This window comes from Mobula birostris, chromosome 3, assembly GCF_030028105.1.
Source record: "Mobula birostris isolate sMobBir1 chromosome 3, sMobBir1.hap1, whole genome shotgun sequence".
Lineage (NCBI taxonomy): Eukaryota > Metazoa > Chordata > Chondrichthyes > Myliobatiformes > Myliobatidae > Mobula > Mobula birostris.
The window spans coordinates 219835678-219861908 of NC_092372.1; the positions used below are offsets into that span (position 1 = coordinate 219835678).

At 42.2% G+C, this 26231-nt stretch overlaps 1 protein-coding gene and 1 long non-coding RNA gene across 9 annotated transcripts in view; one reads left to right on the forward strand and one right to left on the reverse strand.

Annotated features, from left to right (window-relative positions):
- LOC140194801 (uncharacterized) overlaps positions 1 to 13667 on the forward strand; it is a 52725-nt gene extending 39058 nt beyond the window's left edge. The window contains exons 3-5 of one of the 2 annotated variants that reach the window (XR_011885295.1): positions 2315 to 5169; positions 8100 to 8346; positions 13144 to 13667. This is a non-coding gene — a long non-coding RNA (uncharacterized lncRNA). The remainder of the gene's footprint in view (positions 1 to 2314; positions 5170 to 8099; positions 8347 to 13143) is intronic. The other variant, XR_011885297.1, reaches the window with a different exon arrangement.
- Positions 1 to 26231, reverse strand: part of zbtb47b (zinc finger and BTB domain containing 47b) — a 289399-nt gene that overhangs the window by 94579 nt on the left and 168589 nt on the right. The gene's annotated exons all lie outside the window — the stretch shown is intronic.

Here is a 26231-nt window from a genome sequence, read left to right on the forward strand (position 1 = left end):
GTTTCTCTAGGACCACTCGATCAAGACTTTTCACCATTCAATAGGTTTCAATTAAGTCACCCTTCATTCTTCTGAATTCTAGTGAATACAGGACCAGAGCCATCAAACACTCTTCGTATGACAAGTCATTCAATCCTGAAATAACTTTCATGAAACTCCTTTGAACCCTCTCCAGTGTCAGCACATCCTTTCTGTGATAAGTGGCCTAGAACTGCTCACAGTACTCTGAGGCCTCACCAGTACTTTATACAGCCTCAACATTACATCCTTACTTTTTATATTCTGGTCCTCTTGAAATGAATGCTAACATCACAGTTGCCTTACAGACCCAACCTGCAAATTAACCTTTAGGGAATCCTGCACAATTTGCGCATCAGATTTTTAAAATTTTCTTTACATTTAGAAAATAGTCTTTTACCAAAGTGAATGATTACAAAAGTCCCAACACTATTCCATCAAAATACGGCGGGGGGAAAGAGGTAGGTGATAGTTAAGACCAAGCGAGGGGAAAAGAGGGTGAGTGCTATTGGGGGAGGTAAAGAAAGAAGCCGTGAGGGCTAAGAGGAAGAGGTGAAGAAGGAGGAATCTAATAGGAGAGGAGAGTGGACCATGGAATAAAGGAAAGGAAGTAGAGAACTAGAGGAAGTGATGGGCAGGCTATAAGGCGAGAGAGGAGGTTATGGGGTGAGAAGGTAAATAGAATGGAAAATGGAAAAGATAGTTTTTCTTTTTTTCCCCAAAAGAATGGAAAAAAAGAGGCAATTAGTTTAACTTTCTGAACCTGAAGACAGCATCTGCCATGGAACTAAAATGGATACAATACTTAAGTAATAAAATACAAACTTTTGACTTTAATAAAAACCTTGGAGTGGAAGTTCAAAGAAGCTTAAATGTCTCCTTTTGAGGATGGATTACAAAGCTACGTTGAAAAGTTCATAATACTGATCTTTGCAACTATTATGGCCAAACTATGGGGTGTCGAGATAAATATTGCATGGCCATGGTGGGAATGTGCAGGCTCCCTGTAGATAATGGCAAGAATTGAACTCTGATCTTACAGCTGGCACTGCAGTAGTGTTACGCTAAACACTACAGTACCACGCCGCCTCAAGAATTGTTGGACTGCACTGATGCAGGCAAGTTAGAGTATTACCTTACATCCTAGATATGTACCTTTGGCCTGTGGAGCTTAGGAAGGATGATGGCGTCTAACGGCCACTCCTTTGCTTGCAGCTTCAGAAACAGCTCCATTTCCACCTTTAATATCTTTATTTTTCCCTTTTCAGGGTTCTTTTGAAGACCCTGACCTGGAGTTACATACTGACTTCGGTTCTTTGCAGAAATGGGACCCGTTCTCATGCCAACATGCCAAGGGTTTGGCCTGAGAGTCTCACTCGTGTTTGGAAGCCTTAAGATCTCGGGGCTCTGGAGACGGGCAGATTGAGGGTCGGTGTCACGGCAGGAGACTCGTGTGTTGTCGGGGAGGCCAGAAAATCTTTTGCTGTGGGCCTGCCGACATAAGTTCTTTGTGATCTTCAAACACAGAGCTCAAAAAGAGCAATGAAATGGACTTTTAATATCGTAAACCAGCGGGTTGTTGTTATGTCTCCCGCTCGCTGTGAAAAAGGGGTCTTCTTCCTCTCCCTCATTAGGGAGAGAGAGAAAACCTGTAGTTTGTCGAATGTCAGATGAAATGCGAAGCCTTTGTGGTAACTTTGGTCTGTGTCTTTGCACACGCTTGGGCTCGGTGACAGTACCGATACGCTTTTTTTTGCTGGTGGGGGAGAGGGGATCGTTGCTTGCTGCAGCTTACGTACAGGAGGGGGGAACTGGGGAGGGATTTTGGGGTTCTTATGTTTAACTGTCATTCATTCTTTAGGGCACTTCTGTTTTCGTGGAAGTTTGTGAAGAAAAAACATTTCAGGATGTATATTGTACACATTTCTCTGACATTAAATAGAACCTTTGAACCCTTGGAGGGCATGTTACTGGGCATATTTAAAGCAGAGGTTGATAGATTCTTAATTAATAAGGGTCTGAAGGTTATGGAGAGAAGGCAGGAGAAGGGGGTTGACAGGGAAAATAAATTGGCCATGATGGAATGGTTGAGCAGATATGATGGGCAGAATGGCCTAATATGTATTGTGGTCTTGTGCTAGATTACTGATCTGACGGAATCATACTGGGTCCCAAGCAAGGACACAGCACGAATTAAAAATTTCTCATCTTCATTGCTTAGACCCTTTAACCTTTTTGCGTTTGGACAATTATTGCATTTTGTTTATTCCTACATTTCTCTTTCATTTGCTTACAGAGCCTCTTAGGGACAGGATGTCTTGCTTCCAGTACATTTCTGAGGTCAACGTGCGACCTGTAGACTCTGCTACTGGTGGGGCAGATGGTTGATGGCGTACACGACGGGTAATCTGGCACAGATGTATGCTCCTTCCAACATCTACCCTAGGTTAACGCGTGTTCCTATGAATTGATTTAGGGCTCGCAATGTTGCCCTGGAGGCGCATTTGTCATTGAGCAGCTATTGGTCAGCGACTCCCAAAAGACACTGGGGATGTCACCATTCTGCAAGAAGGGTTTGAAAATGTCCTTAAACCGCTTCCTTTGTGTTCTGGTAATCAGTTGCATGACAATGCTCAGAGCAGAGTCAATTTAAAGTATGCAAACAACATGACCTGGTCAACTGCTTCAAATGAAGGTTAGCAGGACCTCAATGATATAACTATTGATCAGGTCTGAAATCTTTATCTTCAAGCACTTCTTTTCTCAGACAATGAAATGCCATGTTGAAACACTGAAGGTGGGGGTGAATTTCATCAGAGATCTTTGCTTTTGCTAAAAGATATGGAATGTGGTTCCATAATTTTCAGGATTTTACAATGGACTTTTACAGATTAAAAAGTTTGATTTTTGATATTGGTTTTATAAAAACGCAAGGCCCCATCTCTTAAATGTTTCAGTGGATGTGTCATCACTCATTTGGAACTCAGCCTCCAAAAGTGAACATATATTCAACTGTTTCCCATGTACTGTAGTTCAATGATGAACACAGAATAGAGAACAATACAGCACTGTACAGCATGGTCCCTTCAGCCCACAACACTCAAGATTGATCGATCTAACCTTTCCCTCCCACATAGCCCATAACCCTCCGATTGTCTTCCATCCTGCACAGTACAGGCTCTTTGGTCCAAGATGTTGGGATAACCTTCTAACCTACAACAAAATCAATCTAACCCTTCCCTCCCACATAGCCCTCTGTTTTTCTTTCATCCTTGTGTTTATCTAAGAGTCTCTTAAATAAATGTATCTGCCTCTACCACCAGCCCCGGCAACACATACCAGGCACTGATCACTCTTTGTGTAATAAAGGCTACCTCTGACATCTCCCCTAAAATTTCCTCCCCTCATCTTAAAAGTATACCCATTTGTACTGGCCTGGGGGAAAGGCATTGACTGTCCAGTCTATCTACGCCTCTTGTAACTTAACATGCCTCTATCAAGTTGCCTTTCACCCTTTGCTCAAAGGTTGGAATGCCCTTGGGTCTGGAGTTGAAGCGCTTCCCATTTATTCTGGAGATCTGCAAACTGTTGTCAAAATAACACTACCTATATGACACAAATCTTGGCTGATCTTGGCCCTGTAGTGAACTCACTGATTAAGATCATGGTTTGCATGACATGTGTCAGATGCAAGATGAAGATTAATTTTCAACCAAAAATGCGAAGAATGCTTCACACCCTCTCCAGAAGCACAGACTCAAGTTAAGAAAAACTTAAGAGATCTAAAAAGGCCCATTGATGCTACTCCCTGCATTTCTCAACCTAATTTTCAAACTCTGTGCCCTTGACTCTGCAAGTCCTCTCAGAATTTCAGCTCTTCCAGATTTTTGTACTCCTCCAATCATTTGGATACAAAATTGCTGGATAGTATGAAACAGACAATGATAGTGGAAGGAAGTTTCTCAGATTGGTGAGCTGTGATGAGTGTGCCCCAGGGTTTGCCCCATCGTTATTCGCTGTCTATATTAACAAGAACATAAAAGGAATAGTTAAGTAAGTTTGCAGTAAAACACTAAAATTATGGTGTCATAGACAGTGAAGAGGAGTATCAAGAATTACAGCAGGATCTTGATCAGCTGAGTAAGTGGGCTGAGGAATGCCAAATGGAATTTAATTTGGCTAAGTGCGAAGTGTTACATTTGAGGAGGACAGATCAAGGTTAGACTTCTAACATTGAATGCAAGAGCTCTGGGCACTGTTGTGAGTCAGAGGGACCCTGGAATACAAGAGCATAGTTCCCTTAATGTGGAGTTCCAGGTAAACAGAGAAGTGAAGGTGGCTTTAAGCACGCTGGTCTTCAATCAGGGCATTAAATACAGAAGTTGGGAAGTTATACAAGATGTTGGTGAGGCTGCACTTGGAATATTGTGGCCAATTTTGCTCACCCTGTCGTAGGGAAGATGTGATTAAACTGGAAGGAGTTTAAACAAGATTTTGCCCGGATGTTACCAGAACTCAATAGACTATTATAGGGAGAGTTTGGGCCTTCTTGGAGCACAAGAGACTGAGAGGTGATCCCTGAGGAGTATAAAATCATGAGGGCCATAGACAGGCTGAGTGACCTTTCTTCCAGGGACATTGTTTAAGGTTAGAGCTGAAAGGTTTAATAAGAACATTAGGGGAAACTCCCCCTACTTACACAGCGAATGATAGATGTATGAAATCAGCTGCCAGAAGAAATGGTTGAGGCAGGTATGAGGACGCATTTAAGTACGTGGACAGCTATATGGATGACGAGTTTAGAGAGATATGGGTCAAGCGCTGGGAAATGGGATTGGCTTAAATATACTTCTTGGTCTGCATGAACATGAATGGGCCAAACAGCCTTTTCTCATGCTTTACAACTCCATGACTCTATTTCCTCACCTACAACAAATATTAATTATTTTTTCCATTAGCTGTAGTGGCTTTGGCTGCCAAAATCCCAGACTCAAGTTCTTCCTTAAAATCAACTTCAACTCTTTCATTTCTTGTTTAAGCAACATTTTAAAAACCAGTCCCATCGAGCATAAATTGCTTCTGCATGTATTCCGAGTGCCCAAAAGCCTCACTAAAGTGTGGTGCACAGAACAAACAATGCTGTGGATAAGGGTAAGTAAATAATTTCTATAAAGTTTTGGAAACTTTCTGTATATCTTTTAAAGTAAAAAGATTACGTGATTTTTAAAGGTAAAGGCTTCCTACCCCATGTGTTGCATGTGCATAAGATACTTCTATATCTCTATTGTTTAACTGTCATTAAAATTTACTATTGGTTCGTGTTGCCTCCATTTATTATTCCTAAATGCCTTGCTTCTACTCCAGTTCTAAGTACATTGTTTCATATATCTGGATTTCACATAATTTCAGACTTTGAATGTAATGGCTTGTCAAAAATAAACCATAGTTTTAATTCTCAGTGCTAACCACTTCTCTTCAACTTGTAAAGGCCTACACTACCTAGACTTTGGCCAGCCAGATTTGGGGATTGCTTTGTCATGCACTGCTGCTCCATTCCCCAAAAAAGCAAAATTTCCTGAGGTGGTCAACCATTTCAATTCCTATCCCATTCCTATTCTGACATGTTGGTCCAAGGCCTTCTCTCCTTCCTTGGTGAAGCCACTCTTAAGTTGGTGGAGCTACACCTCATATTCCATCTAGGGAGCCTCCAACCTGATGGCATGAACATTAATTTCTCTAACTTCCAGTAATGTTTTTCCCTACTCTCCCTTCTCTCTTTTTCAATTACCCATTCTGGCCTTGTATCTCTCCTCCTCACCTGTCTATCACCTGCCCCTGGTGTCCCTCCGTCCCTTTCGGCCAAGGTCCACACGCCTCTCCTATCCTTCTTCTCCAGCCTTTACCTTTCCGTCCTATCATTTCCCAGCTTTGTATTTCATCCCCGTCCCATCTGGCTTTGCCTATCACCTTCTAGCTTGTCCTCCCTCCCATCCATCCCCCAACACCTTTTCATTCTGGTCCCCCCCTTTCTTTTCCAATCCTGATAAAGGGTCATGGCCTGAAACATTTACAGTACTGTCTATTTATTTCCACAGATGCTGCCTGACCTGCTGAGTTCCTCTGGCACTTCGTGTGTGTTACCCTGGACACCTACATAGTCATCATTCCTTTAATCCAAATGGATTTATCTTTACCAACCAATTAAATGCTTTTTATGCCTTTTGAAAGACCTTTTCAAAGTTCAAATACATATCCAAAAACAGGAAAAAGCAAATGCTGGAAATCTGAAATCAAAACTTGTGGAGAGCGCAGAAGCTGGAAGCTGGAAGCTGGAGCAAAAAGAGCAGCATGTCAGGCAGTATCCGAGGATGGCAAACAGACAGTGTTTAACAGCTTGTGTTTTGCTAATATTTTACATCAGTCTCCTTTCACCAGTCAATAAAAATCATTAAAACATCACTTTCCTCTCCAAATTAAACCAAAAAAAAAGAGCAAACGGCACTGCCATTTCACCTCTTCAAATCTGGGATCAAAGTTCATCTCAGTAACGGATGAAATTCTCCTGCATGCTTAGGTGTAAGTTATTAGTTGGAATATTGCCCCTTATGACATGCTGGCATTGGAGAGGGTCCTCCAGAGGAGGTTCATGAGAATGATTCTAGGAATGATACGAGGAGGGTTTGACGGCTCTGAGCCTGCAATTGATGGAGTTTAAAAGAATGAGGATCTCACTGAAACCTATCGAATACTGAAATGCGTAGATAGAGTGGATGTTTCCTATACTGGGGAAATCTAGGACCAGAAAACACAGACTCACATCCCTTTAGGACAGAGATGAGAAGGAATTTCTTTAACCAGAGGGTGGTGAATCTGTGGAATTCATTGCTACAGATAGCTGTGGAGGTCAAGTCATTGGGTATATTTAAAGCAGAGGTTAATAGATCCTTGATTAGTCAGAGCATCAAGGTTACGGGCAGAAAGCAAGAGAATAGGGTTGAGAGGGATAAAAATATCAGCCAAGATGGAATGGCGGAGCAGAATCATTGGGAATCATTAATCCTGCTCCTATTTCTATGGTACAAATCCTATACCTTGCCTCAATTGACCTCAAAACTGCCCTATTTGCAACATAATCAACAGGCTCACAGTACCAAAATGATGAAGAAAGGTAATTTTCTTTAAAGTAATTAAATTTACACACCTGCCATTGAGGCTGAAGTTGGGTATTTTGGCAGAGAAATGGCAGCTTGGTGCATACCACAGACAATGGGATTTTAATGTGTACAGAATTTTGTTACCTTTCAAGTACAACACAATGTATTTCTATGATGCTCACCTAAGTTTCAAAACGTTAACTGAATTAATGAAAATTCAGTAAAAAAAAATCCAACATCAGTAATTGAATTTCTGTGCCCCTAGTCATCTTGTAGATCTTCGAAACCTTCAGTACACATTCTTAAAAAGTGTTACCATACCAAGTGTGTAATTTTCCCTAACTATGGAACAATTACCCATCAAAGTTGCTGGTGAACGCAGCAGGCCAAGCAGCATCTGTAGGAAGAGGTGCAGTCGACGTTACAGGCCGAGACCCTTCGTCAGGACGAAGGGTCTCGGCCTGTAACGTCGACTGCACCTCTTCCTACAGATGCTGATTGGCCTGCTGCGTTCACCAGCAACTTTGATGTGTGTTGCTTGAATTTCCAGCATCTGCAGAATTCCTGTTGTTTATGGAACAATTATATCCAGATTGCAAGACCTTGGCTTAATTACATCAGTTTGATGCCAAAATCTCTCAATTCTTAACAAAAAAAAAAGCCCTCTTAAAATGAATAACTGCTTTGGAAGGGGTGATGGTTTCATATTCAGTAACTGCTGCAACATTTGTTAGTGTACTTTTACTAACTTCATAGCCATGTGTTTTACTAAATGCTTGCTGTGCATTCTGTTCCAACTGCACAATAAATGTGCTTATATTTTTTGAAACAAAACTTATTTTCTCTTCAACAAAATTTCACCAGACAGGCTGCTGCAAAATAAGCCACAAGGCGAGATTAAGCATAACTTATGTGTTTTTCTTTCAGGCACTCTTACAAAACGGATGCTAAAGGATTGTACTTGGGTACGTTGGTCAGAAAGGTACCAACAATTAAAAAACAGTTATGGAAAAAGATGAAATTTTTGAGCAGACAAAGCTAAGGGAAGAATTAAATTTGGTTTTCTGTGGAATTTCGAAAGAGATTACTCACTGGATGTTGCATGGATGGAGCAAAGCTGCATCACTGCATGGTACGGAAACTTCACTGCAGTCGACAGGAATTTCTACCACGGGTAATCAAAACTGCTCAACACATCATCAGCAGAATCGGGCCAGTACCATCATGACGAATCCCCACCCTGCGCGTGGACTGCTTGTCCCACTCCCATCAGAGCGGAGGCAACGTAGCATCCACACCAGGACTAGCAGACTCAAAAACAGTTACTTTCCCCCAGCAGTAAGGCTGATCAACCTCTCCACTCACTAACTCACCCCTCACACCCCCGGTACTTTATCATTTCCTGTTAGTCACCTTGTGTACAGACACTCCTGTGCCTAGCATCACTTTATGGACAAACAATGTATATAAGCTATCTTATGTATTAATTGTGTTTTTTAATGCTGCATTAGATCCAGAGAAACAATTACTTCATTCTCCTTTACACTTGCATACTGGAAATGACATTAACAACCTTGGAACTTTCACTGGTTGATAATAATGACAGGCTGGCAAATGATAGAGTCCAGTGGGGGGGGGGGGGGGGGGGGGAGAGAGTGGCGCACAGGGTTAGAATCAGGTTCATCTAAAACATCTACATAACATGCAATTTTCCATGCTGTTTAGATTTTTTATACCCAAGTTGCTCAATATTAACAGGAAGTTAATCTAAAATTCCCACCACTGTCTGGATGTTCTCCCCACGACAGCATGGGTTTCCTCCGGGTGCTCTGGTTTCTTCCCACAGTCCAAGGAAGTAGGTTGATTAGTCACATGGACGCAACTGGGCAGTGCAGGCTTGTTGGGCCAGAAGGAGTTACTACCATGTGATATCTCAAAATCAGTAACAAATAGATAACATTTCTTAAGTCAAATTATTAGAAGTCAACCTTTCTCTTACAAAGTTTACCTGGACATAGAGTGGGAGCTACATGACACGTGCTTTCCTTGCTTCTATTCTCCGTCCTTTTCTCTCTCCTGATGACAGGACATGGCCTGAAACATAGATTGTTCATTCCTCACCGTAGATACATCCTGACCTGCTGAGTTCCTCCAGCATTTTGTGAATGCCCATTCAAACAACAGCAGGTAAAGTAGCAAGCTTTGCTCTTTGGTGGCCGAGATTATGACTGCAGATCAAAGGCAGATAGAGCTTTCTTCTACATCAGTCTATGCAAGATGGTCACCGCTGGCAAAGGAGAAAAATGAGGAGCATGGCAACCACCAATCTTCTACTCAGAGTTCAAAGACAGCAATATCAGATCAAAATAAAAGCTTCTTCCAAACAGCATTTGAAGATCGTAGGTTGTTAATTACAAGAACACAAGATGCAGAGCACATTACACTCCCTCATACTTTGTCTGTCATTTGATAAGATCATGAGCAAACTAATTTTGGGTTTCAACTCCAATACTCTACCCAATTTAGGAGGTTAAAGGAGCTTGGCATGTCCCCATCGACTCGTTATCAATTTTTCCCCCCCAATGCATCGAAGACAGCATTCAATTTGCATGCATAATGGCTTGCTACAGCAACTGCTCTGCCGCACGTGACCGCAAGAAATTGAAGAGTTCAAAGTTAATGTCATCACATACAACCCTGAGATTCATTTTCGTGCAGGTATGCTCAATAAATCCATAATAGAATCAAAGAAAGACCACACCAGCTTGGGTGATCAACCAATGTGCAAAAGACAACAAACTGCAAGTACAAAAAGAATTACAAATAAATAAGCAGTAAATAGAGAACATGAAGAGTCTATTAGTTGTAGGAACAGCTCAGTGATGGGGCAAGTCGTCGAGAGATATTATCCCCTTTGGTTGAAGGGCCTCATGGTTGAGGGGTAATAACTGTTCCAGAACCTGGCGGTGTGGGTTCTGAGGCTCCTGTACCTCCTTTCTGATGGCAGCAGCAAAAAGAGAGCATGACCTGGGTGGAGGGGGCCCTGATGATGGATGCTGCTGCTTCATGTAGATGTGCTCAATGGTGGCGATGGCTTTACCCGTGATGGTCTGGGCCGTATCCACCACCTTTTGTGGCTAATTCCTTATCCCATTGACATGCTCGTTAGCTCCAGACTGCCCGACCATCGGAGGCATTTGCAAACCATCCACTCTATTAAGATCCCTCAAAAGCTTAAGTTTCTATATCTTGCATATCTCAGAACTCCAGTGAGTATAAGTCTCTCCTGTTTAAATACTTTCCAAGCTACTGCCATCAACACTTCTGTTTCCATAACACCAAGACATAATAATCCATTCATCTTTAAACATTTCACTATGCTAATCAGTTCTCCCACAAAGTTTGGAATAGAAAGTCTGTTTTTCTAAACATTAGGAGACTCAGGATATTATATTACCATCAAAAGACATCACACAAGAGAGTGTTGAGCAAGTGCTTTGAGACAAAGTTAATTTGAAATGAAAATATTGGTCAAATATTACTGCGAGCAAGTTTTTATCCAAATGCAAAATTCCCTCCATTTGAGTCAGTGTCTTAACAAGATGATCAGCTTTAGTCGTTACTTGTACATCGAAACATACAGCGACATGTGTCGTTTTGCATCAATGACCAGCAAAGTCCAAAGTGTGGTGGGGGGGAGGGTGGAGAGCAGCCCTCAAGTGTTGCCACACTTCCGGCACCAACACTGCCTGCTCATAACTCACCAATCCCAAAGCATACACCTTTGGAATGCAGAGGAAACCCACGCCATCACAGGGAGAACGTACAAACTCCTCACAAACAAACACCACCACAATTTGAACCCCGATTTTACAGCTGCTGCTGCTGTAAAGTGTTATGCTAACTTTTACCCTATTGTGCTACACTATGATGCCACTATCATGAATAATCCCAGGTTATCCCCCTCACCTCTTTTTCTATTCCCCACTCTGGCCTCTTGCCTCTTCTCACCTGCCTATCCCCTCCTCTTTCCTCATAGAGGGATTAGAAATGGAGACAGTGAGCAGTTTCAAGTTCCTGGGTGTCAAGATCTCTGAGGATCTAACCTGGTCCCAAGATATCGATGCAGTTATAAAGAAGGCTAAGCAGTGGCTTTACTTCATTAGGAGTTTGAAGAGATTTGGTATGTCAACAAATACACTCAAAAACTTCTACAAATGTACCATGGAGAGCATCCTGACAGGCTGCATCACTGTCTGATATTGGGGTGGGGGGGGGGGGGGGGTACTGCACAGGACCGAAAGCTGCTGCAGAGGGTTGTAAATTTAGTCGGCTCCATCTTGGGTACTAACTACAAATTACCCAAGACACCTTCAAGGAACGGTGTCTCAGAAAGGCAGCGTCCCTTATTAAGAACCTCCAGCACCCAGAGCATGCCCTTTTCTCACTGTTACCGTCAGGTAGGAGGTACAGAAGCCTGAAGGCACACACTCAGCGATTCAGGAACAGCTTCTTCCCCTCTGTCATCTGATTCCTAAATGGACATTGAACCCTTGGACACTACCTCACTTTTTTTAATATATATTATTTCTGGGTTTTTTGCACAATTTTTTAATGTATTCAATATATGTATACTGTAATTGATATACTTATTTATTATTATTTTATTTTTTTCATCTATATTATGTATTGCATTGAACTGCTGCTGCTAAGTTAACAAATTTCATGACACATGCTGGTGGTAAGCAACCTGATTCTGATTCTCCTATGGTCCACTCTCACCTCCTATCAGATTCCTTCCTCTCCAGCCCCTCATCTTTCTTACCCACCTGGCTTCACCTAACGCCTTCTAGCTGTCCTCCTTCCCACCCCGCCCCCCCCGCACCTTTATTCTGGTATCTTTGTAAACGTAACTTTGCTGGATCAAATAACCACAGCACAAAAAGACCGTTACTTATCTTTTCACCCCTTTATTTCTTCGAGCTCAGCTGGTGAGTGAACTCGGGCCCGACATCAGGGAGAGAATCTTTCTCATCTCCCCGGCAGTTCTACAAATTCACTGCCCGATGTCAGAATTGTCAGAAGTTATAAGGCCACCGATACAAAAGAACAATCAGTTTGATAACTATTCCGGCCAAGTCAATGGACTATTGATACAAAAGTACAATCAATTTGTTCGACACTCCAGCCACCTTAATTAAAAAAAGGAATGTCCTACCTCGTTTGCTGGAGCCACAACTGAATTACAAAGATAAGAACATCCGTCAAATTTATGCTTTAAATAAAAAGGAATGTTCTGTCTAATTTCCATCATGTACTGCTTTTTGTCAAAATCAAAAGATGTGAAAAGCCCAGAGACATCTTATGTGGATCTGGGTGAACCTTAACCCTCATCTTTCTCCAAAGAAAGCAGCTGTGAGACATTATTCAAACACACTGCAGTCACAGACATAGTCAGTACTGAATCCATTGTTTACAAGGATCTGAGAATCCCCCATTCCCTTAAACTTTATCATCATCTCCCTTCCTTTCAAGCTCTGAAGAAGGGTCTTAGCCCAAAATGTCGACTCTTTATTTATTTCTATAGACGCTGCCTGACCTGCTGAGTTCCTCCAGCATTTTGTATGTGTTGTTCTGGATTCCAGCATCTGCAAACTTTCTCATGTTTATAATCCTAGGTTAATTTACTCACCAGAATTCCAAAAGCTAATCAGCTGACAGGTAGGAAAGCCATGGTTTCTTTGTTCAAGGCTGGGGAGGTAAGCAACTTCAGAGAACCATGATGATACAGGAGGCCCTTCATAACTGAGTTCACATTGGCTCTCTGTAGAACTCTCTGCCCAGTCCAGTACCCTGCTCTTCCCCTATCATTCTGTAAATTATTTTCTTCGTTTCCTTCTGAAATCCCCAATTAATTCCCTTTCCACCAGTCTTAAATGTATCAAGTTACATATCTGTATTTGTTACATAGGGTGCCATGCACAATCCTGATTTGATGGAGACAGCCGTGAGAAGCACGGAGGAACATCTGGTAAAACTTCTGAAATGCCCGCTTCGCTGCTGCTGCTACTGTGCGATCGAGAATCTCCAGAGGGGAAGGCCCCCGAATTCTCGGCTTTGCCTATTGCCTGTTGCTGGGGCCGGGGTCGAAGCGCTCGGCAGAGATGGTGCTCGGTGTCGGAGGGCTGGTCGGAGGCTCGAAGTTTTCAGACGGACTCAAGAGTTGGCTGTGGTCGGGTGCTTCCAGGATGCTGTATCGGCAAGTTTGCAGCACTGGAGGTTCATGGCAGGAAGAGAGTTTTTCTTCCTTCTACCGTCTGCGTGAGATGATGGGACTTTTGAGAGACTTTGAGACTTTTATTTAAACCGTGCCCATGGTCTGTTCTTTATCAAATTATGGTATTTGCTTTGCACTGTTGTAATTATATGTTATAATTATGTGGTTTTTGTCAGTTTTTCAGTCTTGGTCTGTCTTGTATTTCTGTGATATCATACTGGAGGAACATTGTATCATTTCTTAATGCATGCATTACTAAATGACAATAAAAGAGGACTGCCTGTCCTCATAATCTAATCTAATCATAACCACACTCTACATTAACCTCCCTTTCTTTCGAAACAAGTTTAATAGTCTTAGAAAAGTAGTTCTATTAAAAGAGCACATGCAAAACAAAAACACCCAAAGTATCAAACAAGGATCTCTTAACCATGCATCTGACATCATTTGAAATCAACTAATTGTAAAATATTTTTGCAAATTACAAGTCACATTTCCATAAAAAGAGATTGTTAGGTCTTTGAACCTTGGAGTCTATTCTAACTTAGTGACAATTGAGAGTTCAGGTCCCCCTTCAAGTATTAAGGTGTGCATACTGAATGCTACACTTCAGGCAGGGAAGAAATGGATTACTTCTAGCAGCCACCTAAAAGGCACAGCAGGCCGAGTCCTGATGAAGGATCTTGGCCCAAAACTTTGGCTCTTTATTCCTCTCCATAGATGCTGCTTGACCTGTTCAGTACTTGTAGCATTTTTCATGTGTTGCTCTGGATTTCCTGCATCTGCAGAATCTCCAGTTTATAAAAGGTGGCAGGCAAGGCAGCACTAATGCAAAATCCAGTGGCAAGATAACCAAACCAACCAGCATTCACTCCCAGATCAACAACAGTAGGATGGTAACCCTTCACACAATTTCAGAATCACTTAAAGACCTCCCAACCAAGGTGTTCAACCATTGTGCAGAAGACAACAAACTATGCAAATACAAAAAGAAGAAATAATAATAATATATAATTAAGCACTAAATATTGAGAACATGAGATGAGGAGTCATTGAAAGTGAGTCCATTAGTTGTGGGAATAATTCAGTGATGGGGCAAGTGAAGTTGAGTGGAGGAGCATTTGGGATTGGCAGCAAGACTGATAGTGTACGGCTGCAGCATATGTGGGAGGCCAGCACCCCCTCCCAAACTACCATCTATCAACCTGACAGTCATCTCCCATCTCACCTGTGGTCCCTACAATGGCCTCATCAGGTACCTGGGAAACCACCAAACTGGAGGAGAAGCACGTCATCCTCATTCACAAGGGACTCCTTAGCAAGAATTGGCAATGCCACATCACAGATTAGACATTGAACTGGGTCTAGCCATAATCTAAATTAGGCACAAAAGATTGCAAGGCAATCCTTCAATTAACAAGGGAGCTTTCTCAGTGTCTTGTCTAGAATCAGAATCCAATTTATTGACTTCTCATGAATTCATTTGCTTTGTGGCAGCAGTACAGTGCAAAGACAGATTACTGTAAATTACAAAAATAAATAGAGCAGGAAAAAACAATCAGATAGCATTTCATGTTCCTGGTCAACACTTAGACCATAATAGGACCAGAATTAGGCCATTTGGCCCCTTGAGTCTGCTCTGCCATTCCATCATGGCTGATTTTTTTTTATCCCTCTCAATCTCGTTCTTTGGCCCTTTCCCCCCATAATCTTTGACATTCTATCAAACTCCGCTTTAAATATGACTTGGCCTCCACAACCGCCTGCGGCAATGAATTCCACAGATTCACCACCCTCTGGCTAAAGAAATTCCTCATCTCTGTTCTAAAGGGGCATCCTTCTACTCTGAGGCTGTTCCCTCTAGTCCTAGATTCCCCTACTATAGAAAACTTCCTCTCCACATTCACTCTATCCAGGTCTGTTATGCATCTGTGTGGCAAGAACACGAAGGAGTAGTATGATTAAGTGCTTTTACTGAGCCACGTTTGTAACAGTACATGCTGGGCAATTTACAGTGTGAGAGCAATGAACTTGCCCTGCCAAGTGAAAATGTGTGCATTTGAAAGCTTGCGCCCAGAAGAGAGCGCCTCCCACACATAAGAGGCCCAATCAATTCACTACAAGATCGATCGTGTGTGGATGTGGCACGTGCACTCCAATCTGATACAGTACAATCCTATCTTTCAACACCAGAAATTACTTTTTGGCATTGTTCCCACAAATTTTTTTTTTAAACAGTGGCAACAATTCATTCAAGTGTCAGGCAGGTTCCATAAGACCATAAAGCATGGGACAAAAATTAGGCCATTCAGCCTATTGAGTCTCTTTTGTTTTCCCTCTCAACTCCATTCTGCCGCCTTCTCCCCATAACCTTTAATGCTTTTACAAATCAGAACATTGCGTACAGTTTTGGTATCCATTGGAGGCAGTATTAAGAATGTTTGGTTCTGGGCCCATCTTGTAAGGCAAGATTTTAGTCAACATATTGAAAGCAACCATAAGGGACATTCTGCCCAAAACTTTGACATAACAGGGTTTGAAACTCACATGTAATATACCAACAACCACCTGGTAGGCTTCAATGCTGACAGACTGTTGGCAGTCTTGTAGGTGGGAAGAAAGAAAGTGTTATAACAGAAACAACTGGTCATTGTAAATTGTCCTGTGATTAGGCTAGGTGGACTGCTGGGCCATGTGGCTCGTTGGGCCAGAAGTGCCTGCTCCGTGCGACATCTCTAAATTAAAAAATAAAGAAAAGAAACTGTATTTAAGGTAAAACAATTTAACTTTGCCCCTAGATTTTGGAGAGGAGCATAGTGCATTGCCAGCTGAAGCAGACAACGTAAATAATAAGAGTTCGTGAGTGAACTTCCCACAGCCCCCCCCACTATCATCCCGGCTCCCCTTTTTGGATGAAGAATTTTAAAATACAGGAGACTATCAAGCACATTGTGCCTTTGCCAGTGTCACTGAAAGAAATGTCCAATTTGATCCATTCACTCCTGCTTTTGCTAATGGTTTTCTTTAAAGGCACATAATCAAATCGCACTTGGAAGTTACTGAATCTGTTTTTTCTGCTAGTGTATCTCAAATCATAGCCAACTCCACACAGGAGGCTCTAATCTTCTGTTTCTTTTGCCAATTATCTTAAATGTGTGCCTGTCACCATTAGCCTATCCCTCAGTGGAAACAAAATCCCTTGAAACTGGAGACTCACTTCAAAATCACTTCAACCTTCTCTGCCCAAGATCAATCTTATTATTGTAAAGATGGCTGGAAAAGCCTACACTGATGACTGATTTTAAAATAAAGACTTGTTTCATTTGAATGAACAACAAACAATGACAGGATTCTTGTTAATATCATCAGGAAGGTAGTACAGGAGCCTGAAACAGCTACAAACGGAGAGAGAACAACCAAAAGAATACCCAACCACGAACCAACACAAAATACTGCAGGAACTCAGCAAGTCAGGTCAAAACTTCGACTGTACTTTTTTCCATAGATGTTGCCTGTCCTGCTGACTTCCTCCAGCATTTTGTGTGTGTTGCTCGGACTTGCAGCATCTGCAGATTTTCTCGTTTGCGACTACTAACCAAAGCCACCACTTACAGATGTCCACACTGCACCAGGATATGTGGATCCCGGATCGGCCTCTACAGCCACCTGAGGACCCACCAACAGACAATCCCTTAGGAGACCCACAACCAAAATGGTTCAGAAACAGTTCCTCCCCCCTCCGCTAACAGATTAATGAATGGTCAACCTATGCACATTCCCTCGTTATTCTTTCAGCACTATTTATTTTGAAATTCGTAGCAACTTTATGTCTTTTGCAGTGTACTGCTGCCGCAAAGCAACATGTTTCAGGTCAGTGATAATATATAAATCTGTTGCTGATTCACCAGCTGGGACGGTAGAGAGGAAAGGGGATCTATTGTTGATCACCAAACAAAAGAGCTATTACAGAAGTGCAAAAACACAGTTTCTCACCTAACTTATTCCATTCCATCTGAAGCACAAGAGACCGCACCTGATTAGCCAGTACTCCAAGCACAATTTCCAAGCAGTGCGAATTACAAGGATTGATTGGTTAGATTGCACGGCCTCTTAACCATTAGCAGATGCCTATGAAGATTTTCCGAAAGCTCCCAAGTGCTTTGACTAAAAGTCCCTACTCTTGTTTCAGATGTCAGCATGCACATGACACCTCGCAGGCCCGCTTTCAAAAGGAACTCTGCGTCTTCAGAGAGGAAGTCATTAAGGAAGTTGGGTTGCAAAAATAAAGTGTTTTGAAGTTACTGAGCCACGGGCCATACTCATAGTGCAAGGCAGAACTCGAATCTGGCAGAGACAACAAGAACTTTGTTTGGTTACACAAAGCAGGCTCAAAATTAATCAGAGTAGAGGAATTCAAGACTGCTAAAATATGAGGCCATCGTACGTGACAGCGAATTGGTTGGCTAAAGAGCAAAAGCACCACGCAGAAATGAAAATGGCGCTCTCCATCTGTGCACCAGATTTGAGAACAAAGGGAACCCAGAACCTTGGCAAAATGTCTACGGGAGGACTCTGGCCGGTGGTTGAACAGGTCAATGAGGCAATTTTTGAAGAGTTGAAAAAAAAAGACAGAACTAGAAACAAAAGCAGAGAGAAGCAAGATGCATATAGACCATAGGGCACTGTACAGGCCCTTCGGCCCACAATGTTGTGCAGACCTTTTAATTTACTCCAAGATCAGTCCAATCCTTCGCTCATACAGGGCTCTCTATTTTTCTATCATCCACGTACCTATCTAAGAATTTGCAAGCAACACACACAGAATGCTGGAGGAGCTCAGCACGCCAGGTAGAATCTATGAAAAAGAGTACAGTCGAGGTTTTGGGTGATGGAAAGGTAAGGAAAGAAGCAGGGAGAGGGAAATGGAAATGGGAATGGGGAATGGTGGAGGGGGGTGGGGGTATTACTGGAAGTTTGAGAAATCAATGTTCATGCCATCAGGTTGTAGACTACCCAGAGGGAATATAAAGTGTTACTCCTCCAACCTGAGTGTGACCCCACTGCAACAGCAGAGGAGGCCAAGAATGAGTAACCCCTTATATTCTGTCCGGGTAACCTCCAACCTGATGGCACGAACATTGATTTTGCGAACTTCCAGTAATGCCCCCACCCTCATCATTCCCCAATCCCTTTTCCCTCTCTCACCTTATCTCCTTGCCTGCCCATCGCCTCCCTCCGGTGCTCCACCCCCTTTCTTTCTTCCATAAGACAAAGGAGCAGAAGTAGGCCATTCGGCCCATCAAGTCTGCTCCGCCATTTTATCATGAGCTGATCCATCTTCTCCTGTTTAGTCCCACTCCCCTGCCTTCTCTCCATGGCCTTTTCTCCTCTCCTGTCAGATTCCTCCTTCTCCACTCCTGTATCTCTTTCATCAATCAACTTCCCAGCTCTTCACTTCATCTCCTCCACCTCCCAGTTCCACCTATTACCTTGTGTTTCTTCTTTCCCTCCCCCCACCTTCTTACTCTGACTCATCTTTTTTCCTCCAGTCCCGATGAAGGGTCTCTACTCCAAATGTTGACTACGCTTTTCCATAGATGCTGCTTGGCTTACTGAGTTCCTCCAGCATTTTGTGTGTGTTGCTTGGATTTCCAGCATCAGCAGATTTTCTCTGGTTTGTGAAGAGAGTTTCTTAAATGCCTCTTCTATATCTGCTTCAACTACCACCCTTAGCAGGGCATTCCATGAACCCACCCCTCTATGTAAAAAAAAAACCCAATTCTGACAGCCCTCACTACACACTTTCCTCCTTTCACCTTAAAGACCCTTTGTATTAGTCATTTTCACCTTGGGAAAAGTCTCTGGCTGTCCACTCAATCTATGCCTCTATCAAGTCACATTTCATCGTCATTCATTCCAAGGAGAAAAGCTCTACCTTGCTCAACCTATCCTCATAAGCCACTCTCTTTAGTCTGGGCAACTTCCTGGTTAATCTCCTCTGTACCTTCTCTAAAGTTTTAACATCCTTCTTGTAATGAGGCAACAAAAACTGAACACAATACTCCAAGTGTGGTCTAGCTAGTTTTATAGAGCTGCAACATTACCTCACGGCTCTTGACTTCGATCCCCTTACTAAGGCAGCCAACATACCATATGCCTTCTTAATAACCCTATCGACTTTCACTGTATATTTCGCAAGGATGAAGGTGAAACAAAAGCAGAAAATATTGCAAGTACTCAGAAATTCAGGTCACATCTATGGGAAGAGAAAAAGTCACAGTTTTAGGTTGGAGACGCTTCATCAGAATTGAGGAGACAGGGGAAGTGTAAGCTTCTCTGATAGCCAGAAGAGACACAAGAGACTGCAGATCAGTTTTGTCACTTGGCAAACTTATAGATGGTGTATGAGCTGCACCTAGCCATACAGCCACGAGTGTAGAGTTGAACAGCAGGCTATGCACGCACCCTTGAGTTGTGCCTGTGGTGACTGCCAGTGAGGAACAGATCTTATTTCCAATCTGCACTGACGGCCTCAAGAAAGCAGCATCCATCATTAAGGACCTTCACCATTCGGGACATACCCTCTTCTCATTGCTACCACCAAAGAGGTTCAGGAGTGTGAATACGCACACTCAATGCTTTAGGCATAGCTCCTTACCCTCTGTCATCAGATTTCCAAATGGGCCGTGAAATCATTAACCTTACTTTGTGTACACGTTTTAAAATGTTTCTTATTGTAACACTCAGTAACTTTTTTAAATGTACTGCAGCCGAAAGACAACAAATGTTATGACCTGGCAGTGATAGTAAACCTGGATCTGGAGCACTGATCTGCTGGAGAACTTAATGGACCAAGCAGCATCTGTAGGATGAAAGAAATCATTGAGCTTTCATGTCAAAAATCCTGCACCAGTGTTTAATTCTGTTCTTCCCACAGAAGTTAGGTAACCTGCTGAGTTCTTCCAGCAGTTACTTCGTAAAGAGCCACTTTAATTCCCCATCCAATTCCCGCTCTGAACTGTCACAACAAGGCCTGATTCAAACTTGAGGTACATCAACTCATTTACTATCTGGAGTCAATAGTGAATTTTACAACTTCAGATAACATGATTTTTTGGTCAGTATTGGTCACCTATCTGTAATATTAGCCCAGCTTGCTTGCCCCTTCCCCCCACCCAACTTTCCTTTCTCCACCTCCCGCCCCCACCCCACCAAGAGTGAAGGATAATTTACCCTGATCTGCTGGATTTGTTCTCCTACTCTAGTTTGCAATGTCCATATTCATTTCACTAATTTATTTTATTTAGCGATACAGCACAGTAACAGGGCCTTCCAGCCCAATGAGCTTGCACCACCCATGGGTGAAATTTGGCCTTCATTTTCTCTCCTTAACTGCTTCCATTCACACACCAACCACATTAACCTTCTTTGCAGTTTATCCCCAGGTTCAATCCAGTTCTACTCTACCAGAGACAATCCCTCTCCCCACCAGAAACCCTAAGTCTGTTTCTCACCCCACAGGCGCTGCCTGACATGTTGAGTGTTTCCATCATTTTCTGCTTTCGGTTTAGATCCCAGCACTGGAGATGTTTTTTTTTGATTTTCACAAGGATGATGTTATTTTCTTAAAACAACAATAGAGTAAAAGTGAGAAGGAAAAGAACAAAGAAAGTTTGTTATGTGCTTAACGGGGCTCTCCTTCGTTACACTTCAGCAAACAATCCAATTAACAACTTGGTCTCAATATTCTAGTTTCACAATCCCACTTCAATGTCACAACCTCTGGGGACAAGCAATACAAAGCTACAATCTGAATACTGAAATTTAGGAATCTATTCGATGTTTGAAAAACTATTAGAATAGTACACAATAAAAAAATTGCAGGGACCAGATGAGTGTCATAGAGAGGTGAAATGCAAGCAAGCTTCTTGCACTGTGGTTGGGGGAGATTACAATTAGAGGTCATGAATTAAGAGTGAAAGGTTAAATATTTAGGGGGAACTTCTTCACTCAGAGGGTAATGAGAGTCTGGAATGAGCTGCCAGCAGAAGTGGTGAATGTGGATTTGATTTCAACATTTAAGATAAATTTGCATAGGTACATGGAAGGAAGAGATCTGGGGGGCTACAGTCAGATGGGACTAGGCAAATTAATAGTTTGGCATGGACTAGATGGGCTGAAGAGCCTGTTTTGTGCTGTAGTACTCTATAACTCATTTGACATGATGGCTCAAAAATGCTATATTTAACTTGCTGACCTCTATACTTTATCCCCTAGCTTCTTGCCAACTGAGTGAAATAAAAGACCAAACCCAGGGGAAAGTGAGTGAAGGTCAATAATGTGAGGACATAAAATGAGCATGTGTCTGTCATTCGCTGTCGATAGGCCTCAAATGTCCTGTGAAACCACAATGTGTACAGTTCTTATCTCCACATCCAAAATGCATAGGATATAAAAACTTTCAATTACCTTTCTCTTTTAAGTGTGGTAAACCAAGGTAAACATGTCATGGTGAGTAACAGTGTATCCTATGAAATTAACGAGAAATTAATGCTTCTTTGAAAGCACAGCAAGATGACATAATTATGCACTACATCAAGATGTTTATATTCTAAAATGATTAATATAAACAGCAATACTCTTAGTTCTAGCCTTAAACAAGTTGCCAATTTGGACTGGTCCCAGGACACAGTGTAGCAGAGTCCTTGAACAATCCTAAACAAAATGTGCCGATAAGTTTATTTTGAAATAAACCTTCATTTCTAGCTGATTAAAGGTGGTTTATTTCACATATCCGACAATCCTTGAATTGACAGGGACATGACATTGTGGGCCGAAGGGCCTGCTCCTGTACTATTCCATGTGTCAGTGTATGCCAACAGATAGACCATTTACTGAGAACCTCTGGAACGTACACGGACCAAATCACAGGTTTTCTCCCCAAAATTCTGCAGATCATACAGAAGGGAAAGAGAAAAGGGAAACCACGATGTCTAAACATCAGCAGCACTCATCAAAATCTTCCTCATCTCTAACCATCACACAATGCAGATATATTGCAACGATAGCTGATAGGACGCCAGAAAATATAGAACTGTACAACACGGTATAGGCCCTTCGGTCCCTGATGTTGTGCTAAACGATCATTCTAACCCTTCCATCCTAGAGAATCTCCCATTTTCTATCACCCATACCTATCTAAACGAATTCTTATTTGCCTCTACCACCACCTCTAGCAGTGTATTCCACTCACCCACCTCTAGCTGTGCAAAAAGCCTCCCTCTGACATCTTTGTACTTTCCTGCAAATCACCTTAAAATTATCCACCTTGTATTAACTATTTCCACCCTTGGAAAAAGTCTACTTGATCTTTGCCTCTTATAATCTTATACACATCTCATCCTTGTTCGCTTCAAAATGAAAAGCCCCAGTTCACACAACCTATCCAAAGACATGCTCTCTAGTGCAGGCGGCATCCTGGTAAACTTCTTCTGCACCCCTTCGGCCCATCTAGTGCCAACTTCAACATTCTCTCAGGCAAATTATAAATTTCATTGCAAATTTATAATTTTATCAGTGTTAGCGATTTTTCCTAGACGAATTCCATATAAAATCATGTGCTGCGTCCTTGGCAAAGTCGTTTAAAAGCTCAGTGAAGAAACCTAGCACTGAGTCATAGAGACCACAACCGTACACAATGCTCCAAATTTGGCCTCACTAACGTCTTGTACAACATAACATCCCAATTCTTGTACTCATTGCTCTGATTTATGAAGGCCAATGTGCCAAAAGCTCTCTCTATGACTCTGTCTACCTGTCACCATTTCCGTCAATGCAGAGCTATTTCTGTTGTTAAATGCCTATCTAATGTCATCTACTGGATAAGTAGAAGTTTCCGCTCGAAGATAAAAGACAGTATGTTTCAAACACAGAGCAGTACAGCATAAGAATAGGCTCTCCAGACCATGCTATCAGCATTGAACACAATACAGAATTAAACAAAATCTCTTCTGCCTGTACATGATCCAGATCCTTCATTTCCTGCATATTCATGTGTGTCTATCTAACAGTCTCTTAAACACTATTATCATATTCACTTTCACCACAATCCTTGGCAGCCCGTTCCAGGCACCTGCCATACTCAGTTAAAAAACCTTGTCATGTGCATCTCTTTAAACTTTCTCCCTCTCACTTTAAATGACATTTCAACACACAAAAAGAAAATGCTGAAGGAACTCAGCAGCTCAGGCAGCATCTATGGAAATTAATAAACAGTTGACGTTTTGGGCCAAGACCTTTCTTCAAGACATTTCCAACGATGCTGCCTGACATGCTGAATTCCTTCAGCTTCTTGTGCATGTTGCTCTGGATTTCCAACATCTGCAGAATAAGATTCTCACTGTCCACCCTTTCAATGCCTCTTAATCATTTTACAAGTTTCTATCAGGCTCTGATGTTCCAGTGAAAGCAGCCCAAGTTTGTCCAACCCCTCTAATCCAGGCAACATCATGCTGAATCACATCCTTCCTGAGGAACACACAAGGTGCCGGAGGAACTCAGCAGGTCAGACAGCTGTTATGGAGTGGAATAACTATCGACATTTCAGCACAAGACCCTTCATCAGGAGTGACGAGGAAGGGGAAGACGACCATTCCTGTTTGAACACTGGTACAATCTCCTTTAGCCGCCTGCACATTGATTCTATTCCTCCTCTTGGCAACATCCAAAACTGAAAGAGAGTTTGCAACGTGGGTTTGAGACTAAAGATGAACATGGGGAATGCAAGAAGGAGCAGGCCATTTTGGCTTCTTGTGCCTGTTCCACCATTCAAGACTATAGTGACTGATATTTAGTCTCAGCACTTCTTTCCTGCACTAACCAAATCCCTTGGGTTGCAAAGATAAGAATAGAAACCATAGCAGGAAACATAGATTTAGCATCTCAGATTTTATACCCTCACCATGCTATAACTATCTCCATACTCTTCTGCCTCAGCATGGTCTGGGGATACCCTCAACAATGCCTTTTGTTTCTGATCTACCTCCTTGATTCTAACCCCCTAAACATAATCATAACCAATGCAGCCCATGGTATAATTTGTAACTATTTTCACAGCCATTTACTATACTGGTATCTACTGACCAACACAAACTCACCAGATGCAACACACTAAGTGCTAGAGGAACATCAGCATCTATGCAGAGGAACAGTCAACATTTCCGGCTGAGATCCTTCATCACAACTCATACATAACATGCTGAATTCTGGATTTCCAGCAGCTCCAGAATCTCCTTTGTCTATGACTTGCTGGTTCAAAGATAACTGCAGCCTGAGTTTTCAAATTCTTATCCTTACCTTCAAATCCCTCAACCTCTCAAGACTTTGCTAATTTGGACTTTCCATTGCTGGCAGCTATGCATCATGTAAATGCCTGAGTTCTTAATTATTAATTTATTTAGAGATACAACATGGTAATGGGCCTTTCTGGTCCAATTACAGCCACGATACCAATTGATTCAATCATCTGTACGTCTTTGGAATGTTGGAGGAAATGGGAGCACCAAGGGGAAAACACACATAGTTGTGGGGAGAATGTACAATTTCCTTACAGACAGTGGTAGAACTGAACCAGGGTCACTGGCACTGTAATATCATTATGCTAACCACTACAAAATCTCTCTTCCTTCTTCAACACGTTCCCTGCAATTACTCTAGTTGTCCAAGGTTTTAAAGATCTGCCCTGATATAATCTTATAGCTTTACATGAAATTTTACATCCATGAGGGTTCTGTGTTGTATCTTAGAATGTTTCACTTTGTTACAAAAGAACCACAGCAATATACATTCAGTGGCCACTTTATTAGGTGCAGGAATGGAACCCAGTGTGGTCTTCTCCTTCTGTAGCCCATCCACTTCAAGGTTTGATGTGTTGTGCAGTCAGAGAAGCTCTTCTGCACACCATTGTTGTAACGAGTGGTTATTTGAGTTACTGTCCCCTTCCAGTCAGCTTGAACCAGTCTGGCCATTCTCTTCCGACCTCTCTCAATAACAAGGCGTTTTTGCCCACAGAAATGCCACTCACTGGATGTTCTTTTGTTTTTTGCACCATTCCCTGTAAACTCTAAAGCAGGGGTTCCCAACTTGAAGTCCACAGACCCTTCGATTAATGATAGGGGACCATGGCATAAAAAAAAGTTGGGAAACCCTGTTCTAGTGCCTGTCGTACATGAAAATGCCAGGAGATCGGCAGTTTCTGAGATACTCAAACCACCCCATCTGGCACCGACAATCAGTCCACAGTCAAAGTCACTTAGATCACTTTTCTTCCCCATTCTAATCTTTGTTCTGAACAACAACTGAACCTCTTGACCATATCTGCATGCTTTTATGCATTGAATTGCTGCCACACGATTGGCTGGTTAGATATTTGCATTAATGAACAGGTATACAGGTGTATCTAAAAACGTGGCCACAGAGTGGATGCTGTCATTATGCATACAGTTCTACAATTTCCAATAGCTTTGTTGAATATATATTTTAGGGTTTCCTGATTGGCTCTGATCACCTTGTGGGTTCCCACTTGATAAAAAACAGATGTGTGGGGTAGGTGAAGATGGGTGAGAGGGTTTGGCTGGAGAGAAATCTAACTGAAAGGAAGAAAGGATAGCAGAAGCACTTATTTCCTCTGATTACACTGAGATAACCAACATTTATACTCAATACACTGGAGAAACATACAACAATAACAATATTCAGGGAATAAATCTCATTTTTTTTTATGT